Source organism: Mus caroli, chromosome 13, assembly GCF_900094665.2.
Source record: "Mus caroli chromosome 13, CAROLI_EIJ_v1.1, whole genome shotgun sequence".
Taxonomy (NCBI): Eukaryota; Metazoa; Chordata; class Mammalia; order Rodentia; family Muridae; genus Mus; species Mus caroli.
In genome coordinates this window covers 46957683-46981469 of record NC_034582.1, presented here as the reverse complement: position 1 = coordinate 46981469, position 23787 = coordinate 46957683, and the positions used below count along the sequence as shown (strand labels likewise).

The 23787-nt window shown below is 51.1% G+C and overlaps 1 protein-coding gene across 6 annotated transcripts in view; it reads left to right on the top strand.

Annotated features, from left to right (window-relative positions):
* The window catches only part of Sema4d (semaphorin 4D), a 109888-nt gene that overhangs the window by 30054 nt on the left and 56047 nt on the right, over positions 1–23787 (top strand). For all 6 annotated transcript variants that reach the window (XR_003834629.1, XM_021180322.2, XM_021180320.1 and 3 more), the window contains exon 2: positions 499–567. The gene's annotated coding sequence lies outside the window, so the exon portion shown is untranslated. The remainder of the gene's footprint in view (positions 1–498; positions 568–23787) is intronic.

The window sequence follows — 23787 nt, the reverse complement described above, 5'->3', positions numbered from 1 at the left end:
TATTTATTTAATGTATATGGGTACACTGTCACTGTCTTCAGACACACCAGAAGAGGGCATCGGATGTCATTACAGATGGTTGTGAGCCACCATGTGGTTGCTGGGAATTGAACTCTGGACCTCTGAAAGAGCAGTCAGTGCTCTTAACCCCTGAGCCATCTCTCCAGCCTCAAAATGTTATCTTTCACAGCCTATGATCACCTGCCCCACTCCACACATGCTGATTCTCCTAGTTCGTGCTGGGGACACTCTGCTGCTCTGCTTCCTGGCTAGCTCTGAGAAAATAAGTCCGGGCAGGGCAGACACTGCCAGCACCTTCCTGTTCCTGGTGGCAGTTGCCCTGTGTGGTTCACCTGGCAGATGTGCTGATGTGCCGCATGTGACAGCAGACTGCTCTCTTGGGCAGTACTGTTATGGAGTCTCATGTACATATGTTAGTGTGTGTGTGTCTGATTCACTTGGGTTCTGCTCATTCCCCCTTTCCAATTCTTGTTTCAGACCCTGGTAATACCACAGGAACACAGCCAAGTTCTGAATACCGACATGTCTGACAGTGCTGATCCCTAGGTGAGTAACCAAATCCACTGCCAAGGAAGATCCCTTGGGAGGTGGCCCCGTGAGTCAGCAGTCTGTTCTGGTCTATAGCTGGCCCCGTGGTGCGATTAGAGAACCTAGAAAAGCCTGTCTGGGTGAGGGATGGGGGCATTGAAGGTTCCGCGTGGATGGAGGGAGAATGGCTGCCAGCAAGAGGCTTCTGGGTAAAGCATATTGAGATGGTGAATTGCTCACTTTTCTGTTGTGACCTAATTCCCAACAACAGCAACTTAAGGAAGGGGAGGGAAGGGTTCATTCTGGCTCAGTTTAAGGACAAGGCCTGCCGTGGCAGGTGGGCAGCAGGAGTTTGAGGCCTCGGATCTGGTCACATCTGCAGTGCGGAGGGAAACAATGTTGCGCTTCAGTTGGCCTTTTCTTTATTCAGCCGGAAACCCCACCCCACAGGATAGAACAACCCATACTCAGGGCTGGTCTTCCAGCCTAAGTTGAACCTCTCTGGAAACACCCTCACAGACATACCCACCAGTGCGTACTTCCGTAGGACTCTAAATCCCATCTGTTGACAAGGGAAATTTACCATCAAAACACCTGAGTCAGCACCAGCTTCCGGGCAGGACAGGAGGGAGCTGGGGTTGAGTCCTGGCATGAGTTACCTTCCCTTACTGCTCCGCCTAAAAATATCCCCTGGGGTTTCAGGAGCGTTCACTGCTGAAGTAGCCTGTCTCCCTCCCGAGAGAGCTGCCTTGCTTCTCTCCTGTGCTCCCAGCTACTGTGTGACCATGGAGTATTTAAGTCTGTGGAGGTGACAGCTCAGGTAGAAGCGGGGAGGGTGACATGCCAGCCCTTCATGGTCACTCACTACACTAGTGTGACTGGGCTGGTGAACAGGCTGTTGTACATGGGCCCTGTTGCAAGGGCAGTAGCTATGCCATCCCGTCTCAGTAGCTCCTGGAGAGTATTGGCACTCTTTTTGGCATGTGTGAGGAGGAAACTCCATACGGTGAAGGCAACATCCCCAGCCATTTTCTCAGGGGTGTCTCCAGCTTTGTCTGTGATCTCCTCCCTACCACTGCGAGTCTCCTGTCACTGCTTGCCCCATCCCAGGCCCCCCAAGTGCCTGCCACTTCCTGGCTGACCAAATCATGGATGCTGAGCAGCCAGTCAAACCCTACAGCTTCCTCCACAGCAGGGGCCCAGAGGCTCTGACTGAAGGTTTATAGGAACACACCTGCATTCAGTGGGCTTTCTTAACGTGGCTTTTGTCTCCCGTCATATCTCAAGTGTCTGAATCTTGTCTAGAAGCCCCATTCGTTGGGTTGGCCGGCTGTTAGCACAGCACATGGGCTTGTGGCTTGGAGGCTTGTCCAAGCGTCGGCTTTCACGTCATGGATATAGTCGAGCCCTTATCTGTTGTTCCACTGTGTGCATGTTTGTTCCCTGAAATCAACAAGGAGAAAGAACACAGCACAGTGAAGCATTTGAGAACAGGACAGAGGGCTTACACTAGCACAGCTCAGTCCTATCGCTAACCGTTCTCGCAATCTCAGTGTGTCTAATTTTTAGAAAGGAATTCGCCCTAGGTTTCTGTGTGCTTGAAAAAGCATGGAGCACCCTCCATGCTGTCTGTCACCCCACAGAGGTCTTAGAGGGCAGCTCCCCGGAGGATAAGGGGGGCTGCCGTAGTTTGCATATAAAAGGCTGCCTAGAAAGGAGATACTTAGGAATATTAAGCTGTATTTTGTAGGGTTTGCATCGAGGTGGAAACTAAAATAAATTTTCAGGATCTTTCCCAGTGTGAAGTGGCCCATGCGAGCAGCTTTGCCTTCAGTAGGTCCTCAGAGTGGGGACAAAGCAGGCATTGTCCTTACTGTTGCCCCTGGGGGCCCCCGTCTCTATGACGCCATGGTGGAAATCTAGCCAAGAATCCAAGAGTGGCCTCTGGGAGAAGCTGGTGTGTCCAGGCAGGGAAGGCTGCAGCCAGAAGTTTCTGGGAGGCCTGGCTAACAAGCTTTGGGGGGTGCTTGGGTGTCCCTAGGATCCCTCAGTATTCTGTTAGGAATTCTGAGCATACGACAGGGCAGATATCAGGATTAGGGACAGGCCTTGCTTGGTGGCAGGTTACAAAGTATACCTCACCTGCAGTTCTGTCCTTAGAGTCATGATCTTGCCTGTGTATGTGGTAAGGGGACACACAAGAGTATGGAGGTAAAGAGGTTTGAGTCTTACTGAACTTTTGAAGCTGCCCAAGCTTTAAAATTCTGTCTTTTCTGTGTTCTGGCTGGTTCCCCCACAGTTCTATAGCTTTCTTGTGTTTTGTTTGTTTTATTTTGTTTTTAAGACAGGGTCTCACTATGTAGCCCTGACTGTCCTAGAACTCACTGTGTAGACCAGGCTGGCCTTGAACTCACAGACCTGCCTGCCTCTGCCTCTTAAGTGCTGGGATTAAAGATGTGAGCCACTATGCTTGGTTTCATCTTTTCTTGTTTTGTATTTAAGATGTGTTTAATTATGAGTTTGTATCTGTATGTGTGTATGCTACATGTGCGCAGGTGCCCAAGGAGGTCAGAAGAGGGTATTAGATCCTCTGGACCTGGATTTACAGGTGGCTGTGGGCAGCCTGCTGTGGGTGCTGGGAACTGGAGTCCAGTTCTCTTCAAGAGCAAGAAGTATTCCTAATCTCTGAGCCAGCTGTCTATAACCTCAGCGCCAGCCATGAGGCCTTACCAAGCCCATTGTGTGTGTGCTGCAGCACTGCCCAGGTGTGCCCAGCCCTGGAGTAGGCTTAGCTGAGTGTACCTGTCCCCTAAGTGTGCCCACCCCTGAGTGTACCTGGTACTCAAGCGTGCTACCCTCAAGTGTGCTCAACTGCCTCAGGACTGACGAGTTTTATATAGGAGAGGTGCCTTATTTTTAGTCAGTGTCTAAAATATAAGCTTTGAGCTGGGCTACTGTAGATTTAGTTAAATGACAGTAAAACGGGAGATGAGTACTTCCATGTGTTTCATGGGAGGGTCTCTCTGGTCCTGTGAGGCTCTGACCTGGAATAATGCCCAGGCCCAAGAAATGATGCCTTGAGCATCAGGGATCCAGTACGTGCAGAGCCAAAAGCTCCGAGACCCATTAATATACAGAACTCTCACCTCTGTAACATCAGCCAGACACTAGGACCACAGGGTAGATCACCAGCAGGCATTGCAGGAGAAGTGTCCAAGATGGCGGGTCCTCTGGTGTCTTAGAAGTGACAGGAGATGATGCAGTTTAGTGCTGTCCAGCCTCTTCAAGCACAGAGGGGCCAGCCCTGACTTAGAATTTGGCCTTGGCCACAGCAAAGTATCCATTTATAGTGACTGGAAGCCTCCACGCCCTCAGCACACTTGGAGGCAGACATTGATATTAGCAGCCCCATATGGGACATAGTGCTCTCCTGGGCTTTGTACCTATACCACTCAGTTTCACAATTGAGTACTATGCCTGGCCCAAGTGCAGGAGTGTCTGTTCAAAGCCAATGCCTGCTTTGAAGATTCAGCACCCAGAAGGCTTTGCACAATGCTCCTTTCTGAAGTGTATTGAGTACATGTTAGAAGGGTGTATTGGGCATATTTGTGTACTGGATTAAATGAGATAGATCATATGAAGTACTTACTCCGCTACCCTGGTCATCCATGCCATCTGTGGTGTGTGTCGTCTGCTGTGTGTCGAGTAGCATGGTTCTGGAGTGCTATGGCTGCCTGGGGTTGGAGTTTGCGCCCATCCCTCTGGGGTGGGGCAAGTGGATAAGTACTATTATTACTGTTTGTAAGGACAGCTCCTAAGCAGCTTTCTGTAGGGAGCTGTGAGGATCACCATGGAGACCATTTTTCTCTTGAGGCACCAGCCCTGCCCTGCCTCAGTGAGACCTCACTTCCCACTGAAGGCCCAGCATTGTGCAGGCTTACCTTGTCTTTGTTTTCTTGTTTGTTTTTCTTTCTTTTTTGTTTTTATTTGTTGTTTGTTTTGTTTTTGTTTTTTGAGACAGGGTTTCTCTGTATAGCCCTGGCTGTCCTGGATCTCACTTTGTAGACCAGGCTGGCCTAGAACTCAGACATCTGCCTGCCTCTGCCTCCCAAGTGCTGGGATTAAAGGCATGCGCCACCACGCCCGGCTTGTCTTTGTTTTCTATTGGGGTAAAGATATAGTGTACATAGGCTGGTGAGATGGCTCAGTGGTTAAGAATACCAGCCGCTCTTCCCGAGGTCCTGGGTTCAAGTCCCAGCAACCACATGGTGGCTCACAACTATCTGTAATGGGATCCAATGCCCTCTCTGGCATGTAGGTGGCATGTAGGTTGCAAGTAGGCATACATGCAGACAGAGCACGCTTACATTAAAAAAATATACAGTGTACTTGTTTGTAGCCAATCTTCCACATCATGGTTGTGTCCATGCAGTGGTGGCTTGCTTGGCCTGCATGTCGTGTTCATGTGAGTCTATGCCTTTGTGGGAGGAGAGCCACCTACCTCATAAATACCTGTCCCCCACCCAATACCACGTGACTTGCTTTGAGTGGCCTGAGTGGAGGGGCCGAAGCCTGTGCAGCTGGGACCCAGCACAGCTCTAGGAAAAGACCTTAGGTACTCCCACATCTGGCCAGGCTATTAATACCCCACAAAGGGCTCCTTTCTCCCTGTGGACAGCTTGCGTGCAGTGATGCTGTCATGCACGTGAGCGGAGCCCATGAAGCAAGCCTTGCAGTGAGCGGCTTTCTAGAAGCACTGTTGAGTTCCCAGCTACCAGCCTGGGCCTCACAGATTTCTGCCAGCCAGAAATAGATGTGGATGCTGGCTCCCAGAGGACAGGTGGAACTGTGGGTCTGAAGGTGGTCTGCTGCACAGAGGCTGGCCCTTCCTGCCTGTTTTCTATTCACATAACTGTAGAAGAGTTCTCTGTAGCAAGAGGACCTAAGCAAGCAGCAAACATTAAACTGCTGGGGGAAGACAGACCCCAGGTGGGATCGCTAAGGTCAAGTGGGAAGAGACGGTGTATGGGTGCATGGAGAGATCTGGCGTCATAGTTAAAAGGATGATGGGCCGTTAGGACACAGGCCATGTGTCTCCTCTCTTGTGGTCTTCCTATGCAGAGCTGGTCCCACAGGGATACCCCCTAGCTGAGCCCTTCTGAGTATCCTCTGAGCTGGACTTAAGGGTTGGGACTTGGACAAGAAGCTCACCCCAAATAAACTGTGTCTGCTGTCTTCCTCCTCTCAATGTTGCCTTATGTTTAGAAGTTGCGGCCATCATAATCCTAGATGGTGCGTGTTTTCCTGAACCAGTGGGACTGCTCGTTTGTGCAGATAACGCAGACCCCTGAGAACACTATAGACTGATATCTTCTCTTCCTCTGAGAACCTGGGAGGCCTGAGTGTGTTAATCACTCAAGTGGGGTGGTGCAGGCAACGTATGGGAGGCACACCAGACTCGGAGACCCACACTCAGCCATTGTGTGTCTTTGCTCTTATGGCTTTCTGCAGATTGTAGAACTCTCCTAGGGATTGTATAACTCTCCTGACCCTAGCACCTTGTTAATGTGGTCTGGTGTGAATAGCTCTTGTGAGTGTGAGCAGATTAAAGGTCTTTTAATGGAGAGCTCATTTGGGCTTATCTGGGAGGACCTGAATGCAGCAACAGGCACCCTTTTAGGAGAGGGAGAGAGACAGAGTAGTCAAGACTCAGAAGAGAAGGCTCTGTAGGAATGAGCTGGACTCTGGAGCAGTGGGCTGCCAGAATGGGTTTTATCCCAACCTGCCTGCCTATGGTGCCTAATGTTCTGTGAGACATTGGTCTGAATGACTGGAAGGTATTCTGACTTGTGTGTGTGTGTGTGTGTGTGTGTGTGTGTGTGTGTGTTGCCCGCACCAGGACATGGTTTTGCCATACAGTCTTGTGGAGGTCTAACTGAAGACTCAGAGTAGGTCAGAGCCTTTGCCTTCCACCTCAGTGAAACAGGGTCTCATTTACTTGTTTCCTTTGTGTGTGCCAGACTCTAACCTATGATCGTCTGAGGCTCCTCCTATATCCACCTCCCATCTGACTGGAGGAGAATTGGGGTTACAGATAGATACTACTATATTTGGCTTTATTCGGGTTCTGGGGACTCAAACCCAGGTCCTCTTGCTGGCGTAGTGAGCACTTTATCCACTGAGCCATCTCCCCAGCCCTCGATGGGGCTCTGAAATCTAAAGACTAAGACAGAAGGCCTTCCCTTGGTGGTCCTTAGTAGGAAGAAATGCCTGCAGGTTATCTGGAATCTAAGAGGTCTTCAGTTGCAGATTATAGATCAAAGGCTTCTTAGTCTCCGGGGGCCAGGTCAGTTCTGCTCTTGAAAGAACCTGGGGTACCAAGAGCCCCATAAGCTAGGACCCTTTGTAGCCACCACACCCAGGGAGAGCCTGGATATAATTTTTGGGGGTCTGTGGAGGCAGCAGGGTCCTTGACTTTGGCCCAGTGACATTGGCATAAGGCTTCTATCCTCTAGAGATATGGGAGAGTCAGTTCCTGTTGTTTTAAGCCTCTGGGCTTTAGTAATTGGTGAGAACAGCTACAGGGAAACAGGAAGTCAGGATAAACAGCGCTGCCACAGATACCCTCAGCTGCAGCAGAAATGTCATTCAGAGGCCTTGACCTCAGGGTGGGGCACTGCTGGGTCACAGGGTGTGTGGCTCTTGGCTTTGGTAGAACTTGCTGGCCTAGTTTTGGAAAGGATCTTGGTAGGGGATCCCGTTCCCAGTTCCCTCCCTCTGCAGTGGCAAGTGTCTGCTGGAGATGGATGCTGTGGTCACATTGCCTGTCCCTGAGCCCTGGTGAGCCGTTCCAGCCTGGCTGTGCTCTTTGCTACCACTTCTGTTGGGTTGTCTGCTCCTCTTGCTCATCAGCAGGGGCCGAGTGTTCCAGATCTTTCTGCTTTAAAACACTGATTCCCAATTCTTAATTTTTTTCTGTGTGTGGAGGTGGGGAGCGGGGATACACGCCCCAAGGCACATTTATGGAGCTCAGAGGACAGCTTAAGAGAGTCCGCTCTCTCCTCCATGTGGTCTCATTCTGGAGACGGAACTCATTCTGACGCCTTGCCTGGCTAAGCCTCTAGCTGCTTCCCAACTCTTGTCTTTTGCTGGCTGCTTTTAATAGAGTCTCATTTGTCAGCCAGATGAAACCTGTACGTACGTGCTTGGGTCTTTTTCTTTGCTCTTAAGCTTTGTGGTGGCGGTGTTTAGATACAGTGGCTGTGCTGGAGTTTTAGTCAGTGGGTTTGAATTGCCTTGCATGGGTTAAGGGAAGGCTTTGGGAGTGAGTTAGAGCACATATGTGGGGGTGGGGGAGTACAACCAAAAATTATTAACAGAGCTTTTAATTTTTGTATTTGTGTGTGTATGTACACATGTGTACTACTGTGGCTCAAGTGGCGGTCCAAGGATAACTCACTGGGCTCAGTTCTCAGCTTCTACCATGTGGGATTGAACGCAGGTTGTCAGGCTTGGTGGTAGACACCTTTACCCACAAAACCATCTCTGGCCCTAAAAGGCATTTTAGAAGGAGGATGGAGTCCAGTCTTCGGTCCTTGTGGTGTGTTGGCACTAGGCGACAACCATTCATGTTTGGTTTTGATCCATGACTTGAATGTCAGCTCAGTGGCCTCTCATGTGTTCTTCATAAGAGGACATTCCACTGCTCCCCGGTAGCCGGTTGGCCTTTTCCCATCCTGAGTCACTTTGGTGACAGTTGTGTGGAGTGTGCTGACAGCAGTGAAGGAGTCCCCGCTCTGTGCCCTCCCTGCACAGTGAGGAGAGGAGATCCCTCTAATGTGTGTGGGATGACACATGTTCCCTCTGTAGAGGATACACAGTAGCTGTGCTGAAGGGGCTCTGCGAGGAAGACCAGGAAGAGAGGGAGAGCACACAGAGAAAGTAACTCTCTGTGTTACCAGTGGGTTCTAGAAGCCTGTAAAACTAAAACTGAGGGGCTAGAGAGATGGCTCAGCGGTTAAGAGCACTGACTGCTCTTCCCAAGGTCCTTAGTTCAAATCCCAGCAACCACATGGTGGCTCACAACCATCTGTAATGGGATCTGATGCCCTCTTCTGGTGTGTCTGAAGCTCAGTTAGAGGAATGCTTACCTAGCATGTTGGAAGAAGCCCTGGGCTTGAGCTCCAGCACTGCATAACACTAGGCATGATGGGACATACCTATAATCTCAGGAGGCTTGGGAGGGAGTTCAGAGTCAGTTTTTGGCTACACCTTGGTTTGAGGCCAGGCTGGGCTCAGTGAGATCCTGTTTCAAAAACAAACAAGAACAACAAAAAACCCAACTATGAAATTAGTGAAGTCAGAGTGTGAGGCTGCAGGTACCACAGTTGTTCTGTGCCCATATCCATGTGTTAGGATGTGTGTCGCCATGTCCCAGGTTTGTGTGCCTGACCTTGAACTTCCAGGCCTGGGTCTTCCTGAGTATTGCCCCTAGATGGTGCCTGCTGCTCTGGTGTGCTGTCCCCCATGGCTTCTGAACACTCTCTGTGTGGCTGAGCTTGCTAGGCCCCGCCCCTGCTGGGAGCAGGATGAGGTCAGGCCTGTATTTCCCCCATATGTGACCTGGCCACACCCAGGCTGTGGGTGGAGGTATGGAGTGTTGCAGGTGCCTGACCCCACACAGGACTAACACCCTGGCCTCCCCCCCACCCCCATCTGCAAGTTAGGTGTGGGATGAGGTCGGCCACAGTGCCACTGGGCTGGGTCTGTCTAACCATTTGCTGGTCCCCGGCACGCCGGTCCTTCTCAGGCAGCAGCTGCTGGCCCGGCTGCTTCATGGTGGCAGTGATATTGCTAGACCCTGGCTCTCCTATGCAGGGATGAACACCATCTTCCCAATGCCCAGCATTCTGTGGGAACAGCAGCTGTGGCACTGCTTCGAGGTCAGTGAGAAAGATGGATGACACACGTCTAAGGAGCAGGTAGACAGAGGGTCAGGGCTTAGGGGCAGATGGATGTAGGAATGAGCCCTGGTGGTGGTGGTGGGAGGGGGCAGATGGACAGAGTGTCTTGATGTGCCAGCAAGACTCTATGGGTCTAGTGGTTGTCAGGGCGTTTCCTTCAGCTCCTCCACAGCCTGGGACACAGACTCCCATCTCTTTCCAGGGCTTCTCATTTTGTGGGGTTTGCCCTGGGGCAGGAGGTGGGGGTTCACGCTCCAGCTGTTACCTGGCAAGTCTGACCAGGAAGTGGTGGGGAGTTTCCCAGCAGGCTGCAGGTGGGCCTTCTAGACTGTGAGTCTTGGTCTGGGGTAAGCAGCTTCCTGGGCGTAGGGGAAGTGACTGGGCAGGTGATGTGTGGGCCTGCTTGCCTGCCTGCTCTTCGGATTCTGGGCCTTGGGGTTTTGTGGGCTTAGGCCTTTTCCTGCATGGTAGAGTCTATTGAAAGGCTGTCTCTTCAAGCTTCCCCTGAGCAGCAGGTGGGGAAGTTGGCCTCCACTATACTCTTTATTTCTTTAATGACTTTCTGATCCCCTCCTGCTGAGCACCTGAGCTCTGTGATGCTGTTGCTGTCTCCTCTTGGTTTCCTCATCCTTTTTGTGCTTCTGTGATATAAGGGACCAGCGCCACACCATCCCTGCAGAGGTGCTTGAGTTGAGTCAGGCAGGAAAACCATCAAGGCGAGGCTAAGGTGCTGCAGCCCTTCCCTTGCTAGGCCTTCATGGTTGTTCAAGCCCCTCCTATTGCTCTACCTACTGGCCTTGCTACAGGCAGTTGGACAACAGAGTTTCTTGGGTCTGAGAGTGTGGCCTGACCCCTGGAAAGAGAGGACACTGGGTATTATGGTTGGGAGGGGACACAGTTACAGCCTCCCTCACAGACTTGCTGGGTGTTGATCCACACACCATACTATGTGGGATGCTGGTGTGGTAAAGACATAATGGCACTCAGAGAAGCTTTTTGAAGTGGCTGGGGGAAGGGGGCGAGGCTGAGAGGGGCTATCAGTTCTGTTTTAGGCATCCCTGTGCCGCTACTGTGACTGGTCTCATGATCACTGTAGAGAAGAGGGTACACATGGCCCTTCCTCCAGTTGCCTGCCTGTCTGTCATCCACAGTGACCGCTCCCTGTCCTTTACATCTGAGGCTGACATTTAATAGATCAGAAGCAAAGCGATCAAGCTGCTGTTGGGAGCAGGAATGAGGGGCAGGCAGCTGAGCAGCCCAGCCCCAGTCCTAAAAGAAGCCAGTGTTGTCCAGTGCTCTGCTGGGACAGGCTGGGAGTGGGGGTTGGAGCCCTGAGGAGGAGCTGCCAGGCAGGGGGATGGGTCCTCTGCCCTCTCTTTCCTGTTCTTGGGAACATCCAACATGTCACTTGGATATGACCTGCCATACACCTCAGCCTAGGCTTTTACAGTCATCTGTCATGTCTAGAGGTCAGGCCCTGCAGAGCTATCACCAACCACCAGTGTTGTCTGCTGTGCAGAATTGCAGCATGCCCGCTGGCATGAAGGAAAACACTCCCTACTGAGTCCTGCATGTATGGAGGGAGAGGGGCCTGTCCACCGGTAGGCTGATGAGGTTTAGGGCATTTCTTTCAGCATGGTGGCATGTGGGGTGGTTGGACCAATGGCTTACAGGCGTTGACTGGGAGCTGAGGAAGCAGTTTGCCATGGGAGGTGGCTGTTGTTCTTAGAAGGCTGTACGTTGTGAGTGGCGAAAGCAGGTTGCTGATCAGGCGAGACAACTTTTGGAAGCTTGCACACAGCAAGCAAATCTCCACACTACTTTGTCACTGGGGAAAACAGTATCAGAATAGAGAACTCCCAGAGTCATTGTGGGCTGGCTGACCCCTGCTGGCTCAGGTCTTCAACTCAGGATTGACCCAAGCCACCTCAGCCTCCAGCATCCAAATAGGACTATCTCTTGTTTCACCCAGGCACACATCTTACACCCCCTCTCCAAGGCGTGTTTCCATGTCTCACCCCCTGCTTGATTCCACATGGGTAACTCTGGGCCCCTGCTGGCGTTTGGTGAACTGCCCAAGCGCAGCAGGTACCTGGCTATATGTGCAGGTGGGTGTGAGCAGGTTCTGCACATGATACTGGGGAGCTGGCATGGAAAACTCCTTTTTTTCAGATCATTCCCCCGCCCCTCCACCCCCGACAGCCTGGTGGCTTTACAAGCAGAAGTCCAGACTGAGAGAGTTGAGGTGAAGAGAAACAAACAGGTGTGCGTATTTATGCATATAAGCGGGTGTGCGTGCATGCCCTGCCATGTATGTAGAGGCCAGAGTATATATAGCCTTGTGTCAGGTCTCAACCTTTCACAGGAGACAGATCAGGCAGCCAACTGTGCTGCTGTAAGGTACAGAGCTGAGATTATAATCTCAGTGATGTTCTGTTGTTTATCTTTTTATTACGTGTATGTGTGTGTGTGTGTGTTCATATGGAAGCTAAAGGCTAGTTTTGGCCAGTGAATTCCTGAGATCCACCTGTCTCCATCTCCTGACCGCTGGGGTTATATGCATATGTCACCTGTTTGACTCGTTTACGTGGGTGCTGGGGACCCCAACTTGGGTCTTCTTGCTTGTGCAGCAAAGTCTTCTACAAAATGAGCTATCTCCTGAGTCCCTGATGGTGTCGGCCAGAGCTGGATTTTAGGGATTGTTATGCATACACTGAGGAAGAATGGAGAGAGATATATGTGGAGAGACTTGTGCAGAGCAAGGCACAGGGGATAATAGAGGGAGGTTTCCTGTAAGCCGTCTGGGGGCCTCGTGTTCTCCTCAGAAATTCTGAGCAGTTGATGGATTGACAGTCCCAAGCCCTGGAGTGTTGGAGCCTGTGTATGGGCAGCCTCTGGCAAGTAGCTGTGGGTCTGAGAGCTAGAAGATTTTTGCTCCTGACTCTGGTGGCCAGAGATGTGTGGTTGAAAGTGCTCAAGTTGTAAGTCATTCCTCTAGGCTTTAGCTGCCAGTGCTGGCACTGGGCAGATAGTATAACCCTCCGCTCTTAGCAGTGGTGTGTGGCAGCAGCAGTCATTGCAAGCCAGCGTCCTAACTCTGAATGAAACCTAGGGTTTGGTAGCTCTTGCAAGTCTGTGGCCAAGGCTCTCTGCTGGGTGTGGTGGCCCACACATTATCCCACCATACACTCAGAAGTTAGAGGCAGGTGATCTCTGTGAGTTTGCGGCCAGCTTGATCTACATAGAGTTCCATGTCAGGCAGAACTAAGCAGTAAGACCCTGTCTCAAACCAGCTTTCAGAGCTTTACTGTCCTTGTCTTCTTTGTCACTGGCCACTAACCCTGCAGCCAGAGAGAGAGAGACAGAGAGAGACAGAGACAGAGAGACAGACAGAATGACTGACTGGCTCTCAGAGTCTCAGTCTGGTGTGTGTATTCATGCATACAAGCGGGTGTGCGTGCATGCCATGTCATGTATGTAGAGGCGGGGTACAGCCTTGTGTTGGGTCTCACCTTTCACTTTGTTTGAGACAGGGTTTCTGTTTGTTTCTGTGTACCGGAGGCTAACTGGTCAGTGACTTTACTAGGGATTAACCTGTCTCTGCCTCCCATTTCACTGTAGGAGTTCTGGGATTACATTCTGTAGGTTCTGAGGCTATGAATGCAAGCCCTCATATTTTGCACACCGAGCCACCATCTCCCAACCCCTTCGGCCGCCATCTTGGTGTTCTCCGTTCATCTTGGTGGCTTCCCCACCACCACAGCTGTTGCTGCTTTGTTGTGTATTCCCTTGGTGCCCCTGGCTCAGCCCCCTCGGTCTATGATGAGAATCTGAAGTAGGCTAAGGTCACTAAAGGGAGGCTTTCATTAGGGCTAAAGTTACAACACCAGAGTAAGGGGTCTCCTGACTAACTTGAGAAGTGAGCCAGTCAACCTGGTCACATGGCCAGGAGGTGTGTGGCAATTTTGACACAACCCCTCATACACATGAAAGATTGTATTTGCTCCAGCGATAGGCCTTCTGGGCAGGTGTGCTCTCTCTCGTCCAAGTGAAACTATCTGCTTGATAAGCTGGGTATTGTTCGGGCTTGCGATGCTCTGGAGGGCTACATTCCCAGGCTGGTGCAGGCGCTATCTGGAATGGTTGTGACTGAAACATGCTATGTTTCCAGTCCTGGTTACAGTGGTCCTCTGCAGTTGCTGGAGTGTCTTCAGGGTGACTTAGAAGTGTCCAGAATAGCCTGGCTGGCTGTCATGAGGGCAGCCTAGCTGTTTCTTGGGCCTGTGGTCTGGTTCCCTGTTCATCGCCTGTCAAAGGCATACTCCTAGCAGTTTTAATCAATTCCAGACTGAATCGGAAGGATGTTTACAGTAAAGGCTCCGGGAGAGCCCAACCCAGATCTCAAAATTTTAGTAGCATTTAACGGTGCTTAATATAGTGTACCCAGTTATGCAGAGTGGTGCCTGACTTTTCCTCTCCAGTTCATCAAGGAGAGAGCTGGGTCCCCTGATCTGGGATGGGGAGAGAGGTGGGGTCCCCTGATCTGGAATGAGAAACCAACATAACCACAGGCTTGTCCTTGGTGGATGTGCCAGCTAGCTAGTGGCAACATCTGTGTCTCTGATGAGGGTGACTTAAGGAGCCACACACCGATGTAAGATGTATTATGTGGCATGCTTTTGGACTAAACAGGATGAGTTAATGCTCGTGAGTGGCGCCAAAATGGGGGGCGGGGGGGTGATGGTGGCGCGGTGAGCCTGGTTGTGGGCCAGCCGGTTTTCATTTGGCTGCAGCTCGTACAGTAAATTCCTTGCTAGCCTTTTTTTTTTTTTTTTTCTTTTTCTTTTTAGGTTTTGTTTTGTTCTAAGAAAAACACACAAGATTTTGAAAATAGACACCCACTCTTGCTTTTTACGGTAAACAGATTGCTGCATGGTATCCTAGGGTCTGCTGAGCCTGTTGCTGTTCATTGCTGAGCTAGCACCTCAGAGATACTCTGAGTTCAGCATATTCGGGGACTTGGGTGGGACTTACAGGTGTTGGGAGACATGGGACTCTGCGCTAGTAAGGAAAAGCCTTCAAGGGTTTTGGTTTTTGTTTTGTTTTGTTTATGTTAAGCCACTAATCTCAGAAGAAATACTCTGTGGGTGAGTTCTTCTCTCAACATTACTGCTGAGGTCTGGCCCAGGCTCCTATGGGGCCATGTAAAGGAGACATGTCTGTTTCCTCAGCCCCACACTCCAATGGCCAGGGGTCCGGGAAGCTTTAAGGCTTTAAGGGTGACTGATAAAACTGTGTCCCCTGGGTCACGAAGGTGGCCCTTGGCTGTGCCTGGTGGGCAGTGGCCTGCATAGCATGGGTACTGGGCAGGGTGGTCGTCTCTCCTCAGGTCTAATCCCTGGCCTCTAAGGCAGCCTTTCTCCTTGAGTAGCTCACCCCACATCCCTGAATCAGCCTATATAGGAAAACAATCAGGCCCACATTGTAGAACAGCCCTGCTATTTACAGGACAGAGAATGGGGACAGGCTTGTCCCACGACCTGCAGAAAAGGCTCACCACAGAGCCTTGTCTCCCTCTTGAAGGGTGCCTTGTTGTAGCAAGAGTGGACCCAGCCCCCTGCAGCACGTCCCCCCTCACTCCATCCCAGACTGTACCCCCAACTCATGACAGAGACCCCATGGTCAAGACAGACATCTCAGCCGGGCAGAGGCCCCACTTGAAGGTAGAGTGGCTGGACCAGAAAAGTCCTGAGGGCTGAGGTGCAAGCTAGCAGCCAGGAAGACAGAGCAGGGCTGGGAGCCCAGCTGCGGAAAGGTATGCCGGGCAAGGATTGGGGCCAGGTGTTCTCGCTTGCCTTTGCAGATGGCTCAGGGCTAAGTGGGATATTCTGAAAGTGCGCCTTCCAGGAGTGCAGGTGGCTGGATCCCAGAAATGGAGAAAAAGGTACTTAGGTGGAGAGGGAGGGTTGGTCTGAGCATGTGGCTGTCCTGTACCTTGAAGGCAGTAGTCATGGCCCAGCTACAGAGCCAGTCCCTTACTCGCCGGTTGGTCCGTGCTACCCGGCCTGGGGTTAACTCTGGGTCCTTCCTGTAGGTGGCTGGTTGGTATCCACACGCTGATGCTGGCCGGGTCACACTCTTCTTTGTGGTTTGAACTCATTTATCTCAGGTTTCTGTCTCACAGACACTCTGTGGGGAGGGAGTGGTGGCCTAGAGCAGCTGGCTTGCTGCCTGTGGGTGTGGCCCTGGCAGGGACTTGCCTGGCCCCACAGCCCAGGGAAGGAAGGCCCTGGTTTATGCTTCAGCAGATCCACAGATACGTGTAGGATAGCACAGCTGGAGTGGCCTCATGTCGCTAGGGTCTGTCAATCCGAGGGCTTTTGATGGCCCATGAGTGTGTGGAAGCCAGAGGCCTGCGAAGGATGCTGTTCTATGATGGGGACAGAGAGGGGCCTTAATTACAAGCCAGGACCAAATTGACCATGTCTGCCCTGGAGCTCCTAGAATCAGAAGTCCTGGAATCAGAGCCCAGAGACTTCCCAAGAATGGGGGTTTCTCGGAGGTGGGGGATAGGAGGGGTGGTGACACTTCCAAAGTCAGAGACTTGTAGTCCGACTGCATTTTCCTGCGACTTCTCATGTTCTCCAGGGTCCCGAGATTCATACTCAGCCCACAGTTGCTCACACTCCTAGACCTGCCCCCCTTTTCTCTACTTGACTCTAGTGGGGCTCCCACCTCCCACCATGCTATGGCAGGTTTACTTAGAGGGGTCCTACAGCAGCCCCGTTGAACACAGTGGACTCAGGCAGGGGTAGTATGGACTTCCCCTTATTAAAATACCAACTAATGGCTTCCCACAAGGAACAGGCTTCACCAGAAAGAGCAGTAAACCCGTTATACCTACCATGATGATCTTCCCGAAGGCTGGCAGCTGCCCTCAAAGCAGGAACTCAGGCTTACTTTAACTGCTCCTGTCTGTCAGTTCTTCCCTCACTGGGCCACAGGGAGTCTGTGGATGAATGGATGGACATTGGGAGCCGTAGTCCATAGCCTCGTTAACCCTGAATTTCAGAAGAAGTCAGAAGAGACACTGGCAAAGGAAAAAGGATTGATTTACAATTTAGCCTAACTGGAGAAAGAAAGAAGCTGTGTCTAGCTTATAATGTCTAAAAACCAGGAGACAAAGCCCAGGAGATCTGCAGACTGAGCCATGAGAGAGCTTAAGGGACTTTCCTACAGTGGGGTCAGGGGCAACTCACATGGCTCGGTGGTTCAACCAAGCAAACCACCAACGGTCTCTGTCCCAGCCGGTGGGACTGATCACAAGTTAGGCTATTAACAGACACCTTTATTTACTTACTTGTCTTTTTAATGAGTATATATATATATATATACACACACACACATAAATTTAATTTAATTTTTTTAATTTTTATTTTTGGTTTTTTGAGACAGGGTTTCTCTGTATAGCCCTGGCTGTCCTGGAACTCACATTGTAGATCAGGCTGGCCTTGAACTCAGAAATCCGCCTGCTTCTGCCTCCCGAGTGCTGGGATTAAAGGCGTGCGCCACCACGCCCAGCTTTTAATGAGTTTATAAAGTAACACATTTCCTTATGGCATTGTATCCTTGGTTTTGCTTGATATCTCGGCATACCTTGTTCTCTGCCTCCTGATGTACCCCAGCCCCCCACTATTCCCCCATCTGCTTCCAAATCACCCGTGTTCCATTCCTTGCCCCTCCCTTCTCCCTTGAAGTCTTTTTTCCCCCATCATGGGTTCTCTTCTTCTTCCTGGCTTCTCCCCATACTTATTCCCAGTTAAATATATGCATTTAACAATCAGACACTAGGCTGAGCTGTTCAAGAAATACAGAGAGAGTTTGTTTTGTTGTTGTTGTTTTTAATTTGGCCGAGGAAAACAGGGTTGGCATTCTGTCTCAATGATTCCCATTTATGAAAGAAAGGAGTCTCCATAAGTTTTATGGGATGGCAAGTGGAAAATCCCTACCTGTCCCGGGCCCTGCAGACTTCCTTCCTGTGTCCACTCCTTTGATGGATGTTGGACGCAGGTTTTTCAGCTTCAAGTCGGCTCCTGCGGGACTGTCAAACATACTAATTTTGGAAATGAAGAAAAAGGTGGGGAATAAGCGTCTCCTCTGTCACCGGTACTCCAGCCCCTTCTCTCAGTTTTGAATTTTAGTGACAGACGTGCTATTTCTGGGGATCTGCAGGGGACTGAATAAATGTCCCTCCAGACATCCATATCAGAGCCTGTGACTGTTAGGTGACATGGTGAGGGGCCTAGCAGAAGCTGTCATGATCTGATGTCCCTGCTAATTCAGATGACCCAGAATGTAATTATCAGAGTCATGGTGGGAGGTGGAGCTCCTTGCTGCTGGGGAAGCGGGTGGGGGAGAGCCCTCCACTTTCCAGGCCCTGGTCCCTGGGGCCTGTGAAGTAAACAGATAAGAGACCATCAAGAGGAGACAAGCTGGCTGACTTTAACATCTTCCTTCGTGTGTATTTGGCACCCAACCGAAGAGAAGTCAGACCCAGAAGATGCAAATCCGCTTCCAATCCATTTAAATAAGTGGTGATAAATCACTGGGAAGAGATGAGACAAAAGAGGGCAGGGGTGGGGGTGTGACTTCTGTAACAGTGACCTAGAAATGTGGTATGGGAGGGTAAGTTCCTTGCAGCCTCATCTCCTGTTCTTCCTGGTGTGGGATAGACAGTACCCGGACAAACGAAAATTGATGTCAGAGCCTGAGGGCCTTGCAGCCCCAACAAGCCAGGGACAGCCACCTGTCCTCAGTGAGCCAATTAAAAAGTAAACAGTGGTGAAAAACAGAAAAGGGAGGTTTATTCAATGGGCTCACCCTGGGAAGACAAGAAATCAGGCCCACCCATACACACCAGGGTCATCCTCAGTGCTCCGAGGGTCCACATGCTAAGCTGTCCAGGTCACATGTGGTCAGGCAGTATTTCAGCTCCAGTCTCTTCGGCAAGGTCTTCTGTTTTTTTGTTTTTTTTTTGGTTTTTTGAGACAGGGTCTCTCTGTATAGCCCTGGCTGTCCTGGAACTCACTTTGTAGACCAGGCTGGCCTCGAACTCAGAAATCCGCCTGCCTCTGCCTCCTGAGTGCTGGGATTAAAGGCGTGCGCCACCACTGCCCCGGCAAGGTCTTCTGACAAGTTATTGAACTGTCTTGAGATCTTTTCCCTGGGAGAGAGTTCCTCTGGCTTGTCTTTCTCTCAGTCTGAGATTACTGGGGGAGATTCCAGTTTCCTGGGGTCCACTGTTTCAATAGCCTGATAGCCAGAGGCACCAGGTGTCTTTACAATATCTTCATTCCTGCCAGGACTTTGCAAAGTCCTTACCTGCCTTCAGATCTCAGCGGTCCTGGTGACAGAGCCCTGCTTGGCCTGGGACACTGGGCTCCCACTTGCTGGTGGTGGCAGTGGAGGGAGCTCGGTGGTGAGGGAAGCCTACCAAGTGGAAAAGCCATGTGGTGCATACAGGAGCTTGGATCAGGAGCCAGGATCAGCAGCGATGAGCTTTCAGCCAGCTGTTCTGTAATGTATCTATGTTGTTTCAAATGGTGTTTCCATTTGGAGTCCGTTTCAGCAGCGTCCTAGGGAGACACCAGTGCTCCCTAAAATAATGTAGACCTCAGGGGTGGTTGGGGCAGCACCTGTGCCATTGAGAGACAGGCAAGGTCTGTGATGGCCCTGCCGAGCAGGGATGCAGGAACTCTGCCTCTGCCATTGTTGGTGAAGGAACTGCAAGGTAAGGGAGTATGGTGGGCGTTAACCAGGCCTTGGTATTCCCAAAGGGAAGTTCCTATGAGGGATGGGCACAGACAGATGTGGCTAGGCTGGAAGGTGGATCAGTCTGAGCTGCTCAAGGAGCTAAGGCAAGAGAATCATTTGAGCCTAGTAGTTCAGGGCTGTCTTGGGCAACAGAGCAAGACTTCTCCCCCATCCCCCACCCCAAGACAAGACAAAATGAACCAAAAGGATAGGCTATATTGGTCAGCCACAAAATGGGCCGGTCTTTGTTCTGCACTACCTCAGCCCTGGGGACCAGTCTGGGGTGTGTGCTCTTGGTGTGAGTCTACTATGAGTTTAGAACTAGGCAAGCAGCCACAGGCTCTGGGCTGGCAGAACAGAGAGGTCAGCAGGAACAGAGCTTAAAACTAACCATTTTCCTGGTGCTTCTGTTGGGCGTGTCCAGGAAGTGGAACCAGCCAGCTAGGAGAGGTTCTGTAAAGCTTACTGGCCTGGTTGTGTTCTCTGGGTGTCAGCGGCTTCAGGTACAGGGCTCTTAAGGTGCCAAGGACGTGGGGGACAGGCAGGAAGGTGATTCCTGGTACTCTTCTCAGAGTGTCATCGCAGCACACGCTCACAGGCTGGTCTGGCAAGCATGGATCCTGTAGACTAGTCCCAAGCCCAAAGTGATTCTGTTGCTGGCCACTCTTCACCCAGGCTTCTCCCTCTGTGACTTCCCTGCCTCTCCTGGCCACCTCTGTGTCAGTTTTCTGCCTACCCGCTGGCTCCAGAAACCTCTTTCTAGTGCTTGAAGAAGGCTTCTGTCTTAGTTACTGAGGGGGTTAGAGACCATGCGCGGCTGACAGTTTACATTGTATCCAAACGTCTGAGTCAGACAAAGCAGGACGGCCTGAAGTGCGATTCTGAAACCTCAAAGCCCACCCCAGCAACACACCTGCTCCAACAAGGTGGTATTTCATAATGGTTCCCAAAACAGTTTCACCAGCTAAGGGCCAAATCAAGCATTCCAATAATGAGCCTGTGGAAGCCATTTTCATTCAAATCACCACACCTGGGCTACCACTCAGGGCTTGGAGCATCATCTCAGCTTAAATGTTGACAGGCGTTTGAGCATGGTGGTCCGTATGATACCTGAGGTTTCAGGTCCACTTGTGTCCTGGTGCCCTGGCCAGTGAATCCTTTCCCCTATGGATAGTCTTAGGTAGCATGTAATCCCTTCTTTTTTCTTTTTGTGAGGCAGGGACTCCTTGTAGCCTAGGCTGTCCATAACTCTTGCTCCTCCTGTCTCCAGTGCTGCGATTCCAGGTGAACACCGCCGTGTCTGGTTTATACAGTGCTGGCTGGGGTTGAATTCAGGAGTTCATGTACACTAAGCAAGCACTCTGCCAACAGAGCTACCACTCCAAGACCCCTTTTTTCTTTTGGTTGAGATAGGGTCTTGTTGTGTTGCCTTGACTGGACCTAGAACTCACGGCTCAAGCAGTCCTGCCGCCTCAGACCCTGGACAGCTAGGACTGACGTGAATTGGAGATCCATTGACCTGAGCGTCTCTGAAAGTGAGAGACTGGCTGGTTTTGTGTGTCCACTTGGCATAAGCTGGAGTTATCACAGAGAAAGGAGCCTCTCTTGAGGAAATGCCTCCAGGCGATCCAGCTGTAAGGCATTTTCTCAGTTAGCGATCAAGGGTGGCAGGGCCCATTGTGGGTGGTGCCATCCTTGGGTTCTATAAGAAAGCAAGCTGAGCAAGGCAGGGGGAGCAAGCCAGTAAGCAGCATCCCTCCATGGCTTTTGCATCCACTCCTGCCTCCAAGCTCCTGCCCTGTGTGAGTTCCTGTCCTGACTTCCGTTGGTGATGAACCGCAATGTGGAAAGTGTAAGCTGAATAAACCCCTTCCTCCCCAACTTGCTTCGTGGTCATGATGTTTTGTGCAGGAATAGAAACCCTAAGACCGAGGCTTACCTAAGTCAGAGCAGTGGTCGCGGGTGAAGGCAGGTGACCAGGCAGGCGGTTGGTAGTGGCTGTCAGTGCTGGAGTGATGCTTGTGGGCTTCAGTCCTTGCCTCCTTGAGAGGTCACTCCCTGGGGTTGGGGTGCAGATCTCCTGGGCCTCTGTATCAGCACAAAAGGGCAAATCTGCTCCCCAGGTGCTCATGGGTCGGACTGCGCCACTCTGCCCGGCTCTGGCTGCCACGGGCTGGCTGTGTGCCACTCTGACCTCTCTGTGTGTCTTTCACTTTTCCTTTCTAGAGATAGATTTCTGGGTGAGCAGATGCTGCTGAGAGATGTAATTCCCTCGAGCCCCAAAGACAACCTCTTCCTGTCAGCATGGGGGTGGGGGTGTCCCCCAGTCATTGTAGACAAAACAAAATGTCCTCCTAAGAATTGACCTTTTTGGGTTTTTTTAAAGACTTACTTTTCTGTACATGTGTGCACATGCCTGCATGTGTGCACGCGCATGCCTGTGTTTATTGGAACTGGGTCCCCTGTAAGATCAGCAGGCGCTTTTAGCCACTGAGCCCTCTTTTCCAGTTGGAGAGTTGGTTTTTAAGTTGCTTCCCCCTTCAGTCATGTCTAGACTGTTGACATCTTGTGCAATGTTGTCATACATAGAACTTGCACCCAGGAACGGACCTAGTAAACTAGGTAAAATCTCATCGAGTTCGAAGTGAGCTTAGAGGTTTTTTTGTTTGTTTTGAAACAGGGTCTCACCGTGAGCCTTAGCTGGTCTAGAACCCACTTTGTAGACCCAACCTGGCCTCAAACTCAGAGATTTGCCTGTCTCTGTACCAGGTCCCAAGTACCAGGGAGCTTATGGATTTTTATTGAGCCACATTTATTGCTACCTGGGACCCATGTGGATCAGCAGGTGAATTAAGCCACCCGAAGTAGTCCATTTCAATAACTTTACTACAACCCGGTGGTGGCCAGGTAATGGAGGCTAAGCCGGGCTCAGGTTGCCACTGCTACACTTGGTCTAACTGTTCCTCTGGGTGTGGAGGGAGATAATGAGCTGCGGAGCAGAGGCGTGAGGATGATGGAGACCAGAACGGAACAGCACAGCTGTGAAGATATCAGGCAGGGGCCTAAGGTGCTAAGTGCTTGTGAGGGTACAGATCTTGAATGAGGCTGAATCTCTACGGGTGTCAGGAATGCCCTACGGGGATACTGAGTCAGGGTGCATCAGAAGAGAAGGTGCCAAGGTGAGAAGTAGCCGTGGCTGGAAACAGCACTCTTGGTACTAAGGTCTATTGACAGGAGACCCCAGGCACATAAGTAAAAGACCCAGAAGGGTACAAAGCGGATGATGCTTAAATTCTCTTTAAAATCCTACCTTCCAGATCTGAACACAGGTCATTCCACCCATGTGCAAGTAACCACACCCAGATCAGCCTAGGGGCGTCCCGTGTGAGACCCACTTGCACCTCGAAAGCAGGAGCTGCTACCTACCCCTCCAGGTGTGGGTCTGTGTGGAGCTGCCCGGCCCAGCCTCCAGGCTTCACCCTCGGGGGTGTGATTATGGCAGAGTAGCTCTGCATTTAAGCGCTCTCCTATTGTTTTGCATTTAATACCGTATTGTGTTTGTCTGTACTTGCTGAGAACTGCTGGCATGCATGGCTTAATGCTGCCTGTGTTGCACACCTGGCTGCTGTTATTTGCTTAACCCTTCCTGAGGGGCGAGCTTAGGCTAGGAGATCATTTTTGCTTTGAAGCCACCTTAGAGATAAATATCTCCAAGCTGGCATCTCCTTGAACTTGAGGGATTGCGTGGCATTAACTGTCAGGCCCCAGATCCCTGCTCTTCTCTAGAGTCCTGTGTACAGCTGCATCTAGAGGTACACAGGCTCCTTTGCTTCTTGGTGAAGGTAAGATGAAGTTGGGTACGGCTAATGGATGGACTGGGTAGGGCTGGGCAGGACTTGCTGGCTGGGGCGATGTTGCTACAAAACTTCCTCTCCTTACGAAATTTTGTGATGCACTCACTCCCTGTGCTGAAATCCCCTTCCCATGACTGAACTGTTCCCTGCACCTGTGTCACTTGAGTTTCCCCTGTGTCGTGTCACTCCGTGGCCCCTCCCCGAAGGCTGTCCAACTTACGTCTTTCCCACCTGTTTTTGGTGGAGATCAGTTTTAGTTGGCCTTGAGACAGGGAAGCCCACCATGATCAAGCTACTTATGGAGAACTCAGTGTCTGTGTGGAACCCGAACACCCCCACCCACCCAGGCTTCATCTTCTTGGGTTGCTAATGTGAATACAGCGTATACCGGGCCAGTAGTGGAAGGCGTAAGGACACGTGTGTGCACATGCAGCCCAGACTCAGCAGTTTCTTCGTGTGTCTTTGTGTGAGTTCATGTTCACATGTAGGTGGGCACACTTAGTGTGCAAGTTTAGTGTGCAAGTATGGAAGCCCAAGAGGCCCATATGAGGGTCTGCTCTTGCACCACCATCACACGTAGGCTTTCCTTTTTTTTTTTTTTTTTTTTT